Source organism: Nyctereutes procyonoides, unplaced genomic scaffold (assembly GCF_905146905.1).
Source record: "Nyctereutes procyonoides isolate TBG_1078 unplaced genomic scaffold, NYPRO_anot_genome, whole genome shotgun sequence".
NCBI lineage: Eukaryota > Metazoa > Chordata > Mammalia > Carnivora > Canidae > Nyctereutes > Nyctereutes procyonoides.
In genome coordinates, this window is record NW_026575146.1 from 82,584,763 (window position 1) to 82,601,699 (window position 16,937).

The 16,937-nt window shown below is 42.9% G+C and overlaps 1 long non-coding RNA gene across 1 annotated transcript; it reads left to right on the plus strand.

Annotated features, from left to right (window-relative positions):
* The first annotated feature begins 8,875 nt into the window (after positions 1–8,875).
* Positions 8,876–15,600, plus strand: LOC129500369 (uncharacterized). Its single transcript, XR_008662541.1, has 3 exons — positions 8,876–8,956; positions 14,394–14,569; positions 14,909–15,600. It is a non-coding gene; the product is annotated as an uncharacterized LOC129500369 (long non-coding RNA).
* The last annotated feature ends 1,337 nt before the right edge of the window (positions 15,601–16,937 follow it).

Genomic DNA, 16,937 nt, shown 5'->3' on the forward strand with positions numbered 1-16,937 from the left:
CTTTGTGGGGAGAAGATGTAGGTGGGAAACTTTCCCTTTACCAAGAAAGAAATCTTTTTAGATAGATAGAGACCTGAAATTCCACACTTAGAAGTTACTACACCTTAAATTCTAGCTGAAAGAGAATTTCATAAGTCATTCCAAAGAACTCACATATTTTAATTTTGGAAATAAAGTTTGATAGTTCACCCTTGTTAGATTCATGAGAAACATTAATGATGGAACAGCTTGCTCAAATGTAATGTTTAAAACCAGATTTATAATGCAACTTTACAATATAGCTCCAAAATCCTCTTTTCCTTCCATATTTCTAATACATCTTGTGTAACGATGTATTTAAAATTTAAAAATAGTGTGCTTGGTCTCTCAAGCCAGAAACAGGCTGTCAGCTAAGACTTCTTGTACTTTATCTTCCACATTTAAAATAGGAGCTTTAGAATCAGGTCTGGATTCTATCACTAGTGAGATGAGGATAGCCTAGCCCCACTAAGCTTCAGTTTTGAGCTCATGGAGTTATTACAAACACTTAAATGTGAAGGTGTACCTAGCAGTGTTTCCAGCACATGGAAAACCTAAAATCAGAAGGGAAAGTTTGAAATTAGGGATCCCTGGGTGGCGCAGGGGTTTGGTGCCTGCCTTTGGCCCAGGGCGCGATCCTGGAGACCCGGGATCGAATCCCACATCGGGCTCCTGGTGCATGGAGCCTGCTTCTCCTTCTGCCTGTGTCTCTGCCTCTCTCTCTTTCTCTCTCTGTGACTATCATAAATAAATAAAAATTAAAAAAAAAGAAAGTTTGAAATTATGCAACCACTCAAAGTTACTTAAGTAATTGCAGGCATACCTGAACTGAGCCATTCCTAGTCCCATAATTAATTTCCTCTAACTGTCCTCCCTCTCAGTGAACAACCCCCACTGCCCACTCGGTTCCCCAGGTACCCAGGGACCATTCTTGGCCTCCCTCTGCCTGGTAATTCTGAAATCTAGTTTGCTTTTCCACTAGGACATACCTGGAACACACACATTCCTTTCCTGAGTACCTTAAAGAGGTACTTTATTGTTTTATTTTTTTTAAGATTTTATTAAGAGGTATTTTAGAATAATAGACCCTACAGCCAGAATTCTTGGGTTCATATCCAAGGGCTGCTACTTACTCTGTGACTTTGAACTAGTTTCATAGTTTGTAACTAGGCAGTGTTTTGTTGTAACGATGTAAATAATACATGCCTTGGACATGCCTGAAACATAGTAAAAGTTGAGTACATTCACTTTTGGTTCAACTCAATTCACTATTTATTGAGCAACTACTGCTATGCACCAGGCACTATTCTAGGCGCTGAGGATACAGTGGTAAATAGAACAGACAGAAAGCCCCACCTTCATGGAGGTTGTATTCCAACAGGGAAAGAGAGACACATAGTAGATTTTGCAGTGTGTTGGAAGGTGTGTCCTAAGGTAAAAAAAGGGCAAGGTAAAGGAGATTGAGAATGTGAGGGAGGTGCAAGGACAGTTATCACTATTTATTATCATTACCATGTTATGTAATAATTATTTTAATTAATTATGCATGTTTCTTATTAATAATGTTACTATTTATAATTACTATGCTGAATATGCAGTATAATCAATATATTTGATTATTATTACAATTTTTTATAATTGCCTTAATTCAGCCCTCATCTCTTATCTGCCACTAAAGAGCTGGGTCTAAAATTAAATAAAAGCATGTCTGGGCACCTGGGTGGCTCAGTAAGTTGGGCTTCTGCCTTGGCTCAGGTTATGAGCCCCATGTTGGGCTCCCTGCTCAGTGGGGGAGCCTGCTTCTCCCTCTCCTCTGGCCTTGTGCTCTCTCTCGCTGTCTCTCTCTCTCAAATAAAGATTTTATTTATTCATGAGAGACACAGAGAGAGAGGCAGAGATATAGGCAGAGGGAGAAACAGGCTCCCCATGGGGAGCCCGATGTGAGACTCAATTCCAGAACCCTGTAATCACTCCCTGAGCCAAAGGCAGATGCTCAATCACTGAGCCACGCAGGCATCCCCCTCTCTCAAATAAATAAATCTTTTTTAAAAATTAAAAATAAATGAATAAATAACTATAATAGCACATGACATCCATAGTCTTTCCTCACTTAAGGAAGAGAGGCCAAGCTCCCTAATTTAGCACAAAGTCCCCCTTGACCTCTTAATCTTGGACCTGGGCTCACTAGCTGTCTCTTAGCCCTTCCACAGGAAGTACCCAAGTCGCTGCACCTCATCCTCACAGCATGCTATTTCCTGTGATGTGATAGAGTGGGAGTACGAGGTCACTGTGATCTCATCTGAAATGAGAGATAAGGATGCTCTGCAGCCACAAAAATAACTAAACATTGAGGTACAGAATAATGATCTAGCTTTGGGTACCCAAAGTAAAGACAGGAACTGCTTTACAGTTGATGAACATAATAGATCATGTTTAGAAAATAAAGGAACATTTTAGAGTCCATTTATGTAGATAATGTTCAGTGTAAAAAGTAATCATGACTTTGTAATTGTTTGCCTGACAGGAAAGATCTTCAGCTTCCTAAGATAGAATGTCAAGGTCATCTGTTTACTTGGTCAACTTCCTCCTTTCTGTCCTCATATGTCCCCGGTGGAAGCATTCTCTCTGGGGACAAAGATCTTCAAATCAGCAGAGTTCAAAGTTTCCAGGAAAGTAAGGAAAAATTCTGCCAGTTATTTGGTATAACAATGAGAGGGGCCACTCCTACTTTCACTCCTTGATTCCCAGGTTCCTGTATTTGGCCATGGGGGAGACAGCACCATATGTTGGTCTCTGAGTCAAAACATACACTGAATCTTATAAAAACAGAACTCCACCTCTCCAGGTTGTTGACTCCCAGCTGGCACTATAACTGAGTCTTCAGTAAGTTATTCCAACTTTCAATTAGGCTAGCTGATGCCAGATGATAGTGTGTAGTTAGACAAGTAATTCCATGGGCATGAGACTATTACTACACTTTCTTTGCTGTGAAATTACTTCCTTAATCACATTCAATGCTATAAAGAATGCCATGATGATAAATAAGGCATTCTTTTTTTTTTTTTAAGATTTTATTTATTTATGTGAGGGACAGCACAAGCAGGGGGGAGGGGCAGAGTGAGTGGGAGAAGCAGACTCCCAACTGAGCAGAAAACACAACGTGGAGCTAGATCTCAGGACCCTGGGATCATGCCCTGAGCCAAAGGCAGACGCTTAACCAACTGAACTACCCAGGTGCCCCTGATTAAGGCATTCTGCAAGTCCACCTATAATGACACCAGCACAAGCATTATGGGCTTTAAAAAGGCAAGTCCTTTTCCAGAATGTGTCTATTCCCCTCAGGATAAACCTCTGCTCATCCAGTTTGCCACCAACTTGATGGTCCCTACAGGGAAGACTCCTTATCAGGGACACTATGTTGGTGTCTTCTGTTGGCAGACTAAGCATTTAGCAGTTAAGTAGTTAGTATTAACCAGGTCAGCCTTGGTGAGGGCAAGTCCACATTATTGAACCCATGTATTACTTCCATCCATGCCACCATGATCAACCACTTTGTTAATGGGCCTATTAAGAAAGCACTGGATGGCTGGGGAAGAAGGCTGAAAAACATCCACAGAATGTGTCATTTTTGTCTACCTGATTATTAAGAATCTCCTCTGCAGTGGATGTTCTTTAGTGGGCAGTCATATGGAAGTTCTCCTTGACAGCCTGTGCTCATCAGAGAGCTCAAGGCATATGCCTCTTCTCCAGAATTCCTTGTCACCAATTTTCCAATATTGTTACTTCCAAGTCCCTGACCAACACTAGCAACTGCCCACAAAACTATGCAGATTCATTCTTCTGCCTATCTCTCTAAGCCAGACAAATAAGAAAAACCACATCTATGTTCAAAGTCCTACCCACTGAAAGGAATCATTCTTCACCACTGTCCCTTAAGATCACCTCTGAGTAGGATTATAATGCCATAGCTATCAACTTTTCAGGCAGGACCAGTATATCATGCAGACTGGTCTATTTTCCAGGCTCGAACTTTTACTTTCTCAGTCAACCCATTGTAAGGAACATTCCATGTAACCATAGGCATGGAGGAGTCAATGCCATAGGAGTTGGTGCCATATGGATCTGAGCCACCTGTTTGTGCAACTCATTGGTACTTTTTGGACATGCCCAAGTTTGGTCTCTTATGTACCATTCTTATCTGATGATAGATTGTTGCTGTTCACACCCAACCTTATGGCCAGATGGGTCAGACAACATACAGCTTATGATGGAAAGCTCAGGCTGAATGGTCACTTCATGTCCCATAGCTGGAGTTTCAGTCTCTACAAAAGCCCAGTAACAAGACAAAAGCAGTTTCTCAAAAGGAGAACGATTAGCTGCAGAAGATGACATATATTTGCTCCAAAATTCTAGAGGTCTGATTTGTGATTCTCCTGTTGGTGCTTACCAGAGCCTCCATACAGCATCCCCATTTACTATAGCCACTCAAGTACTTTTGGATCTGCTGGATCATAAGGCCAAGTGGTTGAATGACTTGTTCTGCAGCCTAAATGTTCTACAGAGCCTTCTCTTGTTCTGATCCCCACTAGAAACTTGCAGTCTTAAGTGTGACTCTGTAGGATGGGCTGTAGTAGCACATTCAAATGTCATCTATGTTGCCTCCAGAATCCAAAGAGGGCTACCAAACTCTGTGTCTCTTTGTTCATAGTAGGCAGTGTACTTTGGAGGAGATATATCAACATCCTCCAGACCACTAAACTGAAGACACTTCACTGAAGTTCCCGCCCCTGAATTTCAGGGACTTTGTCTCTTACCCTCTTATGCATATGTTTTACTGAGGTATGTAAAGCCCTTCCCACTTCCTGCTTCTCAGATCCAGTCAGCAGAATGTCACCAATGTAATGCACCAGGATGATCTTTTGTGGAATGTCAAGATGATCAAGATTTCTACAAATTGTTTTGTGTCAAAGAACAGGAGAGCTGACATAACCCTGAGGCAACACTGTAAAGGTATACAGGTAAAAGAAAATCGCTTCTAGTAGTTCTTCCAAATTGGTATAGAGAATAGTCATTAGCCAGGTCAGTGGCTGCAGTCCAAGTACCTGGGGATATTTTGAGTTTTGTTTTTGTTTTTGTTTGTTTGTTTGTTTGTTTGTTTTCCTAGTAGAAATACTACATGTAGGACAGGAGCGCAACTGGAGCCACCATCAGGTTAGGTTTACAATAGTGCATACCTACCATTTGCTTCGACATGGATGGAACTGGAGGGTATATTGCTGAGTGAAATAAGTCAACTGAAGAAGGACAATCATCATATGGTTTCACTCATACCAGGAATATAAGAAATAGTGAAAGAGACTATAAGGGAAAGGAGGGAAACTGAGTGGGGGAAAAACTAGAGAGGAAGACAAACCATGAGAGACTCCTTACTCTGGGAAACAAAGGGTTACGGAAGGGGAGGAGGGTGGGGGGAAGGGAAGGGGTGACTAGGTGATGGGCACTAAGGAGGGCACTCATGGGAGCAACACCGGGTGTTATACTATATGTTGGCAAATTGAATTTAAAAAGAACACACAAGGGATCCCTGGGTGGCACAGTGGTTTGGTGCCTGCCTTTGGCCCAGGGCGCATGTCGGGCTCCCGGTGCATGGAGCCTGCTTCTCCCTCTGCCTGTGTCTCTGCCTCTCTCTCTCTCTCTCTCTCTCTCTGTGACTATCATAAATAAATAAAAATTAAAAAAAATAAATAAAGTTATACCTTTAAAAAAAAAAAAAAGAACACACAACAGTGCAGCCAAACTGGTGAATTAAATGAAGATGTGATGGGTATCACCATCCCTGCCTCTTTCAAGTCTTTATTTTTATTTTTTATTATTTTTTCTTTCTTTCAAGTCTTTAACTGCATCATTACTTTCTGCAATTCCTTCAAGGATGCAGTAATATTTGCCATTTACTGTCTTCGAATGGAATAGAAGTCCCAGGAATTTCCATTTAGCCCTTCCTATAACAATGACCCTCTACCAAGGGTAAAGATACAAAGGCTCAGCCTATTTTCCATGGGCAGCTCAGTAGGGCCATCCTATCCCAGTTCCAGTGCTCCTGGTGGGGTTGACGAAAGCGTGTGGCTGTTGTTTGCAGCCGACTTCTGCCCCCAACCAGAATGTAGCTGCCTACATTCTCCTGACAGATGCTGATTCTGTAGCACTACTTGTCAAACACTCTGAATGCAGACCTCTTAGAGTCTGCTTTCTAATCTTTCCAGAGACAGAAAAAGATCAAAGTTCTCAACTCAATATTATAATTGTGCTATATGAGTGTTAATGAAGAAGTCTTATTTTTATTGTATTTACTTGCATTTGGCATGGCAAGGTATCAGTCAATATTTTTATTCTATTCTAATATAGTTAATGATGTGTGTAATTTTTCAGGGATAAGTCAACTGTGATAAGTTAGAAACCCTATCTCTCAGTGATAAGACTGTATCTTATCAAACCTAGGCTATTATTTGATAACAACCCAGCATCCCTATTCCTGTGAATATAAACAATTCTTTTTAGGCAACTAAGTCTGGCATGGAATTGATAATCTATTTCCTTAGAGCACTAATACTCCACAGTACTTTCCACTAATGTTACATATCAGGCAAGATAACTGCATGGAGGTTTAACTGTATTTAAATTTAACTTCACATTCACAAGACTGAAGATTCTAATAGGATTAGAAAAAGACATTGTTAATCAGTATACATTAAACTGGCAAATTTGTAAAAGGAATTACATGTGATGGACCTATGAGTATAACCAGAAGATGCAGTGGAGCTATTAAATTGTTGGAAGAATTGTAGGAACAATTCTTCATATAACAAAGTTTGCGCACTCAAAGAGATTCTTCTGAATCTCATTAAATGGCTTTGAAAATGCAGAGGAATTGTTAAAATAAAGCTCATCACAGAACTGATTTTTTTTTTTAAGATTTTATTGAAAGAGAGTATGAGTAGGGGGAGGGGCAGAGGGACAGAATCTCAAGCATGGAGCACAGAACCCAACACAGGGCTTGTTCACAGGAGCCCAAGATCATGACCTGGGCTGAAATCAAGACTGGGCCAACCAACCAACCCAGGCACCCCAAAGAGCTGAATTTTGAAAGAATGTATTTTGTTCAAATATTGGAGCTACCATCCTGAATGTGTTTGTCACGAGGAACAATACTAAGTAGGTAAACTGAATTCAGTAATGAGACACATATATCCTACTTGAAAAATAATTTCATTTGGCCAATATTTTTAAAGCTGCTATTTAACAAAATTGGCATTACTCTTGGCTTTCTTAATGGATTGCATTGGAAGTACAGGGGAAAATTATAAGTTTCAACATGTGAAATATATTCAAGGACTCCAAAGGAAATTATGACATTCAAAAGTAATCACGAGCATTATTGCAATATACTGAAAAAACAATTGTAAGGTGATTTGGATGAAATATAATAGCAAATACTGTTTAAAGTCCTGTCTGTCCATTTCACTTTAGCAAACTGGTTAAATGAACTGGGGAAAATCCATGCACTGGAATACGATACACCTTATAAAGAAATATAAGGAGTAGGGTATTTCTGTGCTGATATGTACTCCAAAAAGTTTACAGGGTCTAGTGTTTGTTAAGTCCTCAATAAATGTTAGCTATTATCATCCCACAAGAATGTAAGCTACATGAACGTGTGGAATTCATTTTTGTTTTCTTGACTGCTGTTTGCCAGTGCCTAGAACAGTGCCCAACACACAGTAGGTGCTCAGGAAATACATTTCAATTTTTAATCATGGAAAATTTCAAATATATACAAAAGTAGGGAAAACAGAATAATGAACACCCCTTCCCCATTTCTTTTTTAAGATTTTATTTATTTATTCATGGGAAACACACACAGAGAGAGAGGCAGAGAAACAGGCAGAGGGAGAAGCAGGCTCCATGCAGGGAGCCCGATGTGGAACTTGATCCCGAAACTCCAGGATCACAACCCGAGCCAAAGGCAGATGCTCAATCATTGAGCCATGCAGACGTCCCGAGCCTACCACTCTTGATTTCAGCTCAGGTGATGACCTCAGGGTGGTGAGACTGAGCATGGCATCAGGCTGCACGGTTAGCGTGCAGTCTACTTGAGGTTCTATCCCTCTCCTTCTGCCCCTTCCTCTGCTTGCTCTCTCTCAAAATAAATAAATACAATCTTTAAAAAAATAAAAATCAAGCCCTAACGGCACTTGGTTGGTTCAGTCAGTTGAGCACAGGACTCTTGATATCATCTGGGGTCATGATCTTGGGGTCGTGAGATGGAGCCCACCGTTCAGTTCAGCTCCACACTTAGTGAGGAGTTGGCTTGAGGGTTCTCTTCCTCTCCCTCTGACCCCTCCTGCTCATTATCTTTCTGTCTAAAATAAACAAATCTTTAAAATAAATAAATAAAAAGTAAGTCCTAAAACACCATCAAACAGGATTAGTATGGGAAGGTACGAGTGGGAGGGGTGACTGATTGTTCCAGGCCTGCCACAAGATGGCAGCAGAATGACATCAAAGCTTGGTTCCGGACCCTGGAAGGTTTGTCTGGATCAGTGTACCTGCCCCCCACACAACGGGCAAATCCTGGTGGTTTCCTGCCCACTTTTACCCTGAGCTGTTGACTGTCGCTGGGCTAAACCATCCCCAGATTCCTGATCCACAAAATCTGTGCAAGATAATAAATGTTGTTTGAAGCTGCTACATTTTGGGATAAACTTGTTTTTTGTTTTGTTTTCAAAGCTTTTTTTTTTTAATTTTTATTTACTTATGATAGTCACAGAGAGAGAGCAAGAGAGAGAGGCAGAGACACAGGAGGAGGGAGAAGCACGCTCCATGCCGGGAGCCCGACGTGGGACTTGATCCCGGGACTCCAGGATCGTGCCCTGGACCAAAGGTAGGCGCCAAACCGCTGAGCCACCCAGGGATCCCCTGGGATAATTTGTTTATTGGTAGTGATTAATACATTGGATATCATACCAAAAAATTATCAAGTATGGGGGAGTGGATCAGTCAGTTAAGTGTCTGACTTCAGCTCAGAACATGATCGCAGGGTCCTAGGGTCAAGCCCCATGGTCGGCTCCCTACTCAGTGGGAAGTCTGCTTCTCCCTCTGTCCCCCTCTGCCCCTCCCTCTGCTCATGCTCTCCTTGTCTCTCTCTCAAATAAATAATATTTTTTAAAGTATTCTCTATACCACAGCACGGGGCTCAAACTCATAACCCTGAGACCAAGAGTCACATGCTCCACCAACCAAGCCAGCCAGGCTCCACTAAGTATGTCTTTCTAAAACATAGACTTCTAAAATACAACCACCAAAGCCATATCACATATAAAAATTTCAAATTATTTATATAATGAAACATCCAGGAGATGTTAGTGACACATGCTGACGTATTTGGGAGAAGAATACTGATATCTCCTATTTACTTTGAAATATATTGAAAAGGGGATACCTGGGTGTCTCAGTGGTTGACCATCTGCCTTCAGCTCAGAGCGTGATCCCGGAGTCCCAGGATTAAGTCCCACATCAGGCTCCCTGCATGGAGCCTGCTTCTCCTCCTCCTGCCTATGTCTCTGCCTCTGTGTGTATGTGTCTCTTGTGAATAAATAAATAAAATCTTTAAAAAAATACATTGAAAAAGATATAGATTGATAGAGGTATAGATGGCTAGTTATCTGATAAAGCAAAATAACAAAATGTTATTGTGAAATAAAGTCTAGGTGTTAGATACATGAGTGTTCACGCTAAGGTGCCTTCACCTTTTCTGTATCTTTGAAATTTTTTGTAATAAAATATTGAAGGAAATCTATCATTGTTCAAGTTTCCAACTGTCTCAAAAATGTCACAGTTTTTTTTTCTTTTACTGTTTGTTCTTATCAAGATCCAAACAAGGTCTATGTATTGAGATCGGTTGGTATAGAAGTTGCATGTTCTTTAAACTACAGTATTTTGTCGCCTTTTTGTTACAACAAAGGCTTCAAGCTACCTAACACAGGGCAGCATAGCTTATATCCTCAGCTAGCTCTCTATCCTGAATTAGAGCATTTTTTGTCCTGCAAGTTGACAAAACCATTTCCAAAAGAGATCTGAGCAATGGTGACAGCAGCTTCTTGATTCAGCCTTCCTGACCCCAGGTCAGTGCGGAAGGAGTGTGTTCTCAACCCCATCCCTGCCGAGGCCACACAGAGCAGTTGCTTTCTGAGACTCAAAAGGGCCACATGCTTGGGATTTAATGCTCTATGGTTGCTGTTTTTAAGTGTGTGTGTGTGTGTGTGTGTGTGTTTTAAGATTGTATTTATTTGAGAGAGAGTGAGCAAGAGAGCAGAGCACAAGCTGGAGGAGGGGCCGAGGGAGAGGGAAAAGCAGGCTCCCATTTAGCAGGGAACCCAATGACATAATATTCAATCTCAGGACCCTGGGATTGTGACCTGACCCAAAGGCAGCCACTTAACCAACTAATCCACCCAGGAGCCCCTGTTTTGAAGTTCTGAATAATGTTATCTTTAAATATGTATCTTGTGAGTAGAGCCAGCACCAGGGACCTGGGGCCTGACTCCTATGCATGCTCTCTTCCGCCACTCTCCCTGAGACAGGCTCTTAGCTGCCTGTTCTGTGTTCCTGAGGCCTGGACCCTGGGCCCTGTGCAAGGGCTAAGGAGGGTCAAGGTCCAATACACCTCCGTTGCCTGTGACCTCTGGGGGGAGGGCAGGGTGCGCCAGCTCCCGCCACTTCAGTCTTCATACCATGGCACATTCAGCAGGGAACCTGGTAGGAAAGAATGTTTTGCCCACCTCTGATCCTGGGCTCTTCTTGGCACAGAAGTTGCTTTACCCCAGGCACCATGCTCATGGGAAGGGGAGATGCCTGGTTCAACTTCTCCATCTCTGGCCAGGACACAAGGAGTTGGTGCAGTGACTGGTGGGGAGAGGGGAGCTGGCAGCCAGTGGGCAGCCTAGTTAGGAAGACATTTTGTCATTAGGCGCATTTATAGGCAGACAGAGTTGCAGGGCAGGCACCCTAGATACCTGTGTTTGTACTCACCCGAGGAGTATCATTGCCCTTGGGAGCACAGCATTAAATAGCAAATTCAAAACACTATGACAAGTTGAGAGAGATCATAGAAAAAAGAAAAAAAGCTTTATATTTTAGTATTCTTCTCTTTTTAAAAGATTTTATTTATTTGAGAGAGAGAGCATGAGCGGGGGGTGGGGGTAGGTGGGTGGAGGGAGGGAGAAACAGACTCCCTGCTGAGCAGAGAGCCTGATTCAGGGACCCTGGGATCATGACCCAAGCCGAAGGCAGACACTTAACCCAAACAGCCACCTAGGCATCCCTATACGTTAGTATTCTTTTTTTTTAGATATTATTTATTTGAGAGACAGAGAGAAAAAGTATGAGCTGGGGAAGGAGCAGAGAGAGCTGCAGAGTCCCAACTAAGCAGGGAGCCCGACACAGGACTTGAACCCAGGACCCCAGGACCATGACCTGAGTCAAAGGCAGATGCTTAGCAGACTGAGCCACCCAAGTGCCCTTATATTTTGGTATTCTTTTTTTTTTAAGATTTTATTTATTTATTCATGAGAGGCATAGAGAGAGAGAGGCAGAGACACAGGCAGAGGGAGAAGCAGGCTCCATGCAGGGAGCCTGATATGGGACTCGATCCCCGGTCTCCAGGATCATACCCTGGGCTGAAGGCAGGTGCTAAACTGCTGAGCCACCCAGGGATCCCTATTTTTTAGTATTCTTAATGGCACTTTTTCCCTGCTGTCTCAACAAGGGGTCCCACATTTTCTTTTTTGCACAGTCCCCACAAACTAGGTAAAAATCCTGATTAGAAAGTGCTCTCTCAGTCTTTCCAACCTTTCAAGTATTCAATCCCTAGATCGATTTCTTTCTTTTTTTTTTAAGATTTTATTTATTTATTCATGAGAGACACATAGAGAGAGAGACAGAGACAGAGACAGAGAGAGAGGCAGAGACACAGGCAGAGGGAGAAGCAGGCTCCATGCAGGGAGCCTGATGTGGGACTCAATCCTGGGTCTTCAGGATCATGCCCTGGGCTGAAGGCAGCACTAAACCACTGGGCCATCGGGGCTGCCCAGCCTAGATCGATTTCTGTTTTCTTTCCTGAACACTGATGCCTCAGCTGCAGATAACAGGGAACAACTGGGTGAGTGGTGCAAGGGAAGACACTCCCTGAAGATGCCCAGAAATATCTAGAAGATAGATAAAAGTAAGAGAAGCAACTGAGGTCCTTCTTTATTAAATGAGTGGGAGTGAGCAAATTAGAAAATATTTGGGTTACCTTTCCTTCAACAAATATTTATCAAATTCACCCATGTACCAGATGCTGGGAATGCAATAGAGTCTAAGTCAACAGATAGATAAATAGAACAACTACCTTCCTTTCCAGGGTGAAAAACTGACTGCAGAGGCAGAGGTAAGACAGGAAGCAGCAAAGACAGTTGCTATGCAGCTGAGTCATTTTTTTTTTTTTAAGATTTTTTTTTTTTATTTATTTACTCATGAGAGACACACACAGAGAGAGAGAGAGGCAGAGACACAGGCAGAGGGAGAAGCAGGCTCCATGCATAGAGCCCGACGTGGGACTCAATCCTGGGTCCCCAGGATCACGCCCTGGGTCGAAGGCAGGCGCTAAACCACTGAGCCACCCAGGGATCCCCAGCTGAGTCATTTTGGATGCATGTTTAATAAATCCAGACTCAACTACATGAATTCACAATAAACCAAGAGATCACAAAAAAATATTTGTTCAAACAAAGAAAATTATTCTGCCCTCCATTCCACTCAATGAGTGAACAGCATATGCTCCTGAATGAGCATAAGATAAGGGCATAAACTACGGCTTCCTTGGTTCCCATGTCTCACCTGGATGCGTGTGAGTTGAGTGTATTTTTCATACAACATGGCCCCTAAATCCAAATCTAACTTTGATGGTTAGCCAAAGCTACAGCAATCTGTTTTACCATGGGAGGGGAAAGGGGGTGCCTGGTGGCTCAGTCTGTTAAGCGTCTGCCTTCAGCTCAGTCATGCATGATCTCAGGGTCCTGGGGATGGAGCCCCATGTCAGGCTCCCTGCTCAGTGGGGAGCCTGTTTCTCCCTCAACCCCTCATGAGCAACCGGCTCGTTCTCTCTCTCTGTCAAATAAATAAATAAAATCTTTAGAAACAAACAAACAAAATGGAAGGAAAAAGGACTGTGCTCGACATAATGAAAAATGGAGAAAAAAGAAAAGATGGCATCTTACCTTCCAATATGGTGTCATCTTAAGGTGTTTTCTTTTTTTAATTCAATTAGCCAACATAGAGTACATCATTAGTTTCAGATGTAGAGTTTAGAAATTCATCAGTTGCATGGAGATAAACCATGAGAGACTCTTAACTATGAGAAAGAAACAGGGTTGCTGTTGAGGAGGTACGTGAAGTGATGGGGTAACTGGGTGACAGCCATCTTAAGATATTTTTCAAGGGAAATTTTAACTATACACTATTTTCACCTCAGGCACTGACTTGAAAGAATCCAGGTAAAAGGAGACTCTACTATGAGGAAGGAGCAAAATCATTGCTGGTTTGTCCCCCACACACACACACACCTCCCCCACACACACCCCTCCCCATGCCCCCAGCTTTCCTGCTGCCTAGTAGTTGAGACATCCCTGTCAATGCTAACTGGACGTGGCCCTTCAAGCCTAGGCTGCCAGAGACAGTGTCATGGCCTAGCACAGAAAGTGGATCTGAAACGATCAAGTCCTGTCTCTCAACATTTTAAACAAAAACTATAGAAAAGGTTGGTCAGTAGATTAACATAATTTGAAATTTAAAGGTCATGCCATAGGGTCCCTAAAGAGATAACTGCAAGCTGATTGTATAGGGGAGCAGAAATTATAAATAATCAGACTCTGTTGGTTTCAGGACAGAAAGAAGCAGACGATGTGGAATGTGACTGAATCACATCGTTGGGTTGTTAATATTCATCTTTATTAATTTTATTGAGAATGTGCATGAGAGGTATAATGGATTAGAGACAGATTTCTTATTAACTACCTCAAACTGAGTAAGTGCATCAGCTCGTTTTTCCCCAGTCCCTTACTCTTAGAGCAATGTGATGAAAGATAGGTGAATTGTCCTATGTGAGGGGAGGTGGACAGGGGTTGGGGTGACTGGGTGACGGGCACTGAGGGGGGCACTTGACGGGATGAGCACTGGGTGTTATTCTGTATGTTGGCAAATTGAACACCAATAAAAAATAAATTTATTATTAAAAAAAGATTTCCCTTTTATTTTACGATTTGTATTTATTTGTTTGATAGAGTGAGAGCACAAGCAGGCAGAGCACCAGGTAGAGGGAAAGGGAGAAGCAGGCACTGCGCTGATCAGAGAGCCGGATGCAGGGCTCCATCACATGACCCTGGGATCATGACCTGAGTCGAAGGCAGATGCTTAACCAACTAAACCACCCAAATGGCCCCAAAATTTCCCTTCTAAGGTAAGACAGTTGCTACAACTCACACTACCTACCACAAAGAAAGAAGCAAAACATTTGGTAGGTGTTGGGGGGATTTTATTATTATTATTATTATTATTATTTAAGATTTTATTTATTCATGAGACACACACAGAGAGACAGGCAGAGACACAGGCAGAGAGAGAAGCAGGCTCCATGCAGGGAGCCTGATGTGGGACTTGATCCCAGGTCTCCAGGACAGGACCAGGCCCTGGACTGAAGGCGGTGCTAAACTGCTGAGCCACCCAGGCTGCCCCTGTTTGGGGGATTTTAGCAGCTAGAACCTAGCTGAGTGTGCTACTTTCTTTGATCCATCTTCAGACTCACCGGTAAGGCTGACTGCTTTGAGTGAGGACCAGAACAAGAGCATGCTGCAGATTAAGTTCAGGCTGTAGTCCAAGCTGCCTCACTGCTAGCACAGATCCGGCAATATCTCCTACTGCATCGCCTCCTCTCCCTGAATCCAAGCCTATTGTCCTCCCATGGGAACATGCCGACCAACTGAGGAAGAACAAATGTGAACCTAGTTTACAGACAGTCTTCACAATATGCTGGTACAGCCTGAAGGGGGACAGCTGCAGGGATGAATCTGAAGGACAGAGGTCAAAACTGCAAAAGGGACATTTGATTGTCCATTGTCTGGAGTGGTCAAGAGTATGGAGGTATACGAATTTATGGGCAGGTACTCATGGTATGAGTGGATGGTCAAAACTTGGAAGGAACAAGATTGAAAGATTAGTGACAAGGAATTTTGGGAAGAAGTATGTGGATGGACTTCCCAGAATATGCACCAACTGTGTTCTATGTGAATGCCCACCAAAGGGCATCCGCTGCCGAGAAGATTCTTAACAATCAGGTAGACATGTGATACTTCTAGGGTTGTCAGTCAGCCTCTTTCCAAGCTACCCCAACATTTGTTCAGTGTGTCCATAAACAAAGTGGCCAGGGCACCTGGCAGGCTCAGTTGGTAGAGCATGCAACTCTTGATCTTGGTGGGGGGGCAGTGTTTCATGCCTCACATTGGGTGTATAGATTACTTAAGAAATAAGATATTTATTTTTTTTTTAATTTTTACTTATTTATGATAGGCACACAGTGAGAGAGAGAGAGGCAGAGACACAGGCAGAGGGAGAAGCAGGCTCCATGCACCGGGAGCCCGACATGGGTTTCGATCCCGGGTCTCCAGGATCGCGCCCTGGGCCAAAGGCAGGCGCCAAACCACTGCGCCACCCAGGGATCCCAGAAATAAGATATTTAAAAAACAAAACAAAGTGGCCATGGTGGCAGGGATGGGCTCAACAACATGGACATCTCCTTACCAAGGCTGACTTGGCTACTGTTAAAGAAAAAGTTATTCTGACACTTATTAAAATGCTAAGGTGGACTCTATTCAGGATAATCACAATATAGGGACTACTGCAAAGGAGTTTTTTTTCAGTAAGAGGGAGAGACTGGGCTCAACTCTGAATAGCAGGAAAAGTGGGATTCAGAGCCAAAGGGGGTAAGGTGAGTGGATGGAAAATTACTAAGAGGATTGGGAAATTCTTTGGTAAATAGATCTAACAGAATTCTTGCTGAAGGCAGGTCAGGGTGATCAAATATTGCCTGGGGGTTTGGGGGGCTGATGAATTTGGTCAGATGTCAAGGATGATCAGAAGTGGGGTTTCAGGAGATTCTGACAAAACTGACTTAGCAGGATTCTTGCTAAAACTGGACTCTATAAGGATAGAGACAGAAGCTCAAGATCAAGCCTAGTCAAGAAGAGGGCTCAGAGGAGCCTGACCGTTCAGTCAAGGAGAAAATCTTTGCCACAACTGCCATTGTTGAGTGCCTAATCTACCAACAGTCATTTTGAGTCCCAAATGTCACTATTCCCGGGAGAATCATCCTGCTACCTGGTGGCAAGCTGATTACATTGGACCTCTACTATCATGAAGGGGGCAAAGATTTGTCTTCATTGGAATCAATAGAAATTCTGAATATGGACTTGCTTTGCCTATAAAGCTTTTGCTGTCAACCCTGTCTGTGGACTCAAGTGCTGATCTACAATCATGGCATTCTATACAGGATCATGCCAGTTCAAGAAACTCATTTCAAAATGAAGGAAATAGAGCAACAGGCTCATGCCCATAGAATACACTGGTCTTACAGACACCCGTATACCCAGTATCAACAGACCTAATTGAAAAGTAGAATGATGGGCAGCCCAGGTGGCTCAGCGGTTTAGCACCGCCTTCAGCCCAGGGCCTGATCCTGGAGACCCGGAATCTAGTCCCATGTCATGCATGGGGCCTGCTTCTCCCTCTGCCTGTGTTTCTGCTTCTGTGTGTGTGTGTGTGTGTGTGTGTGT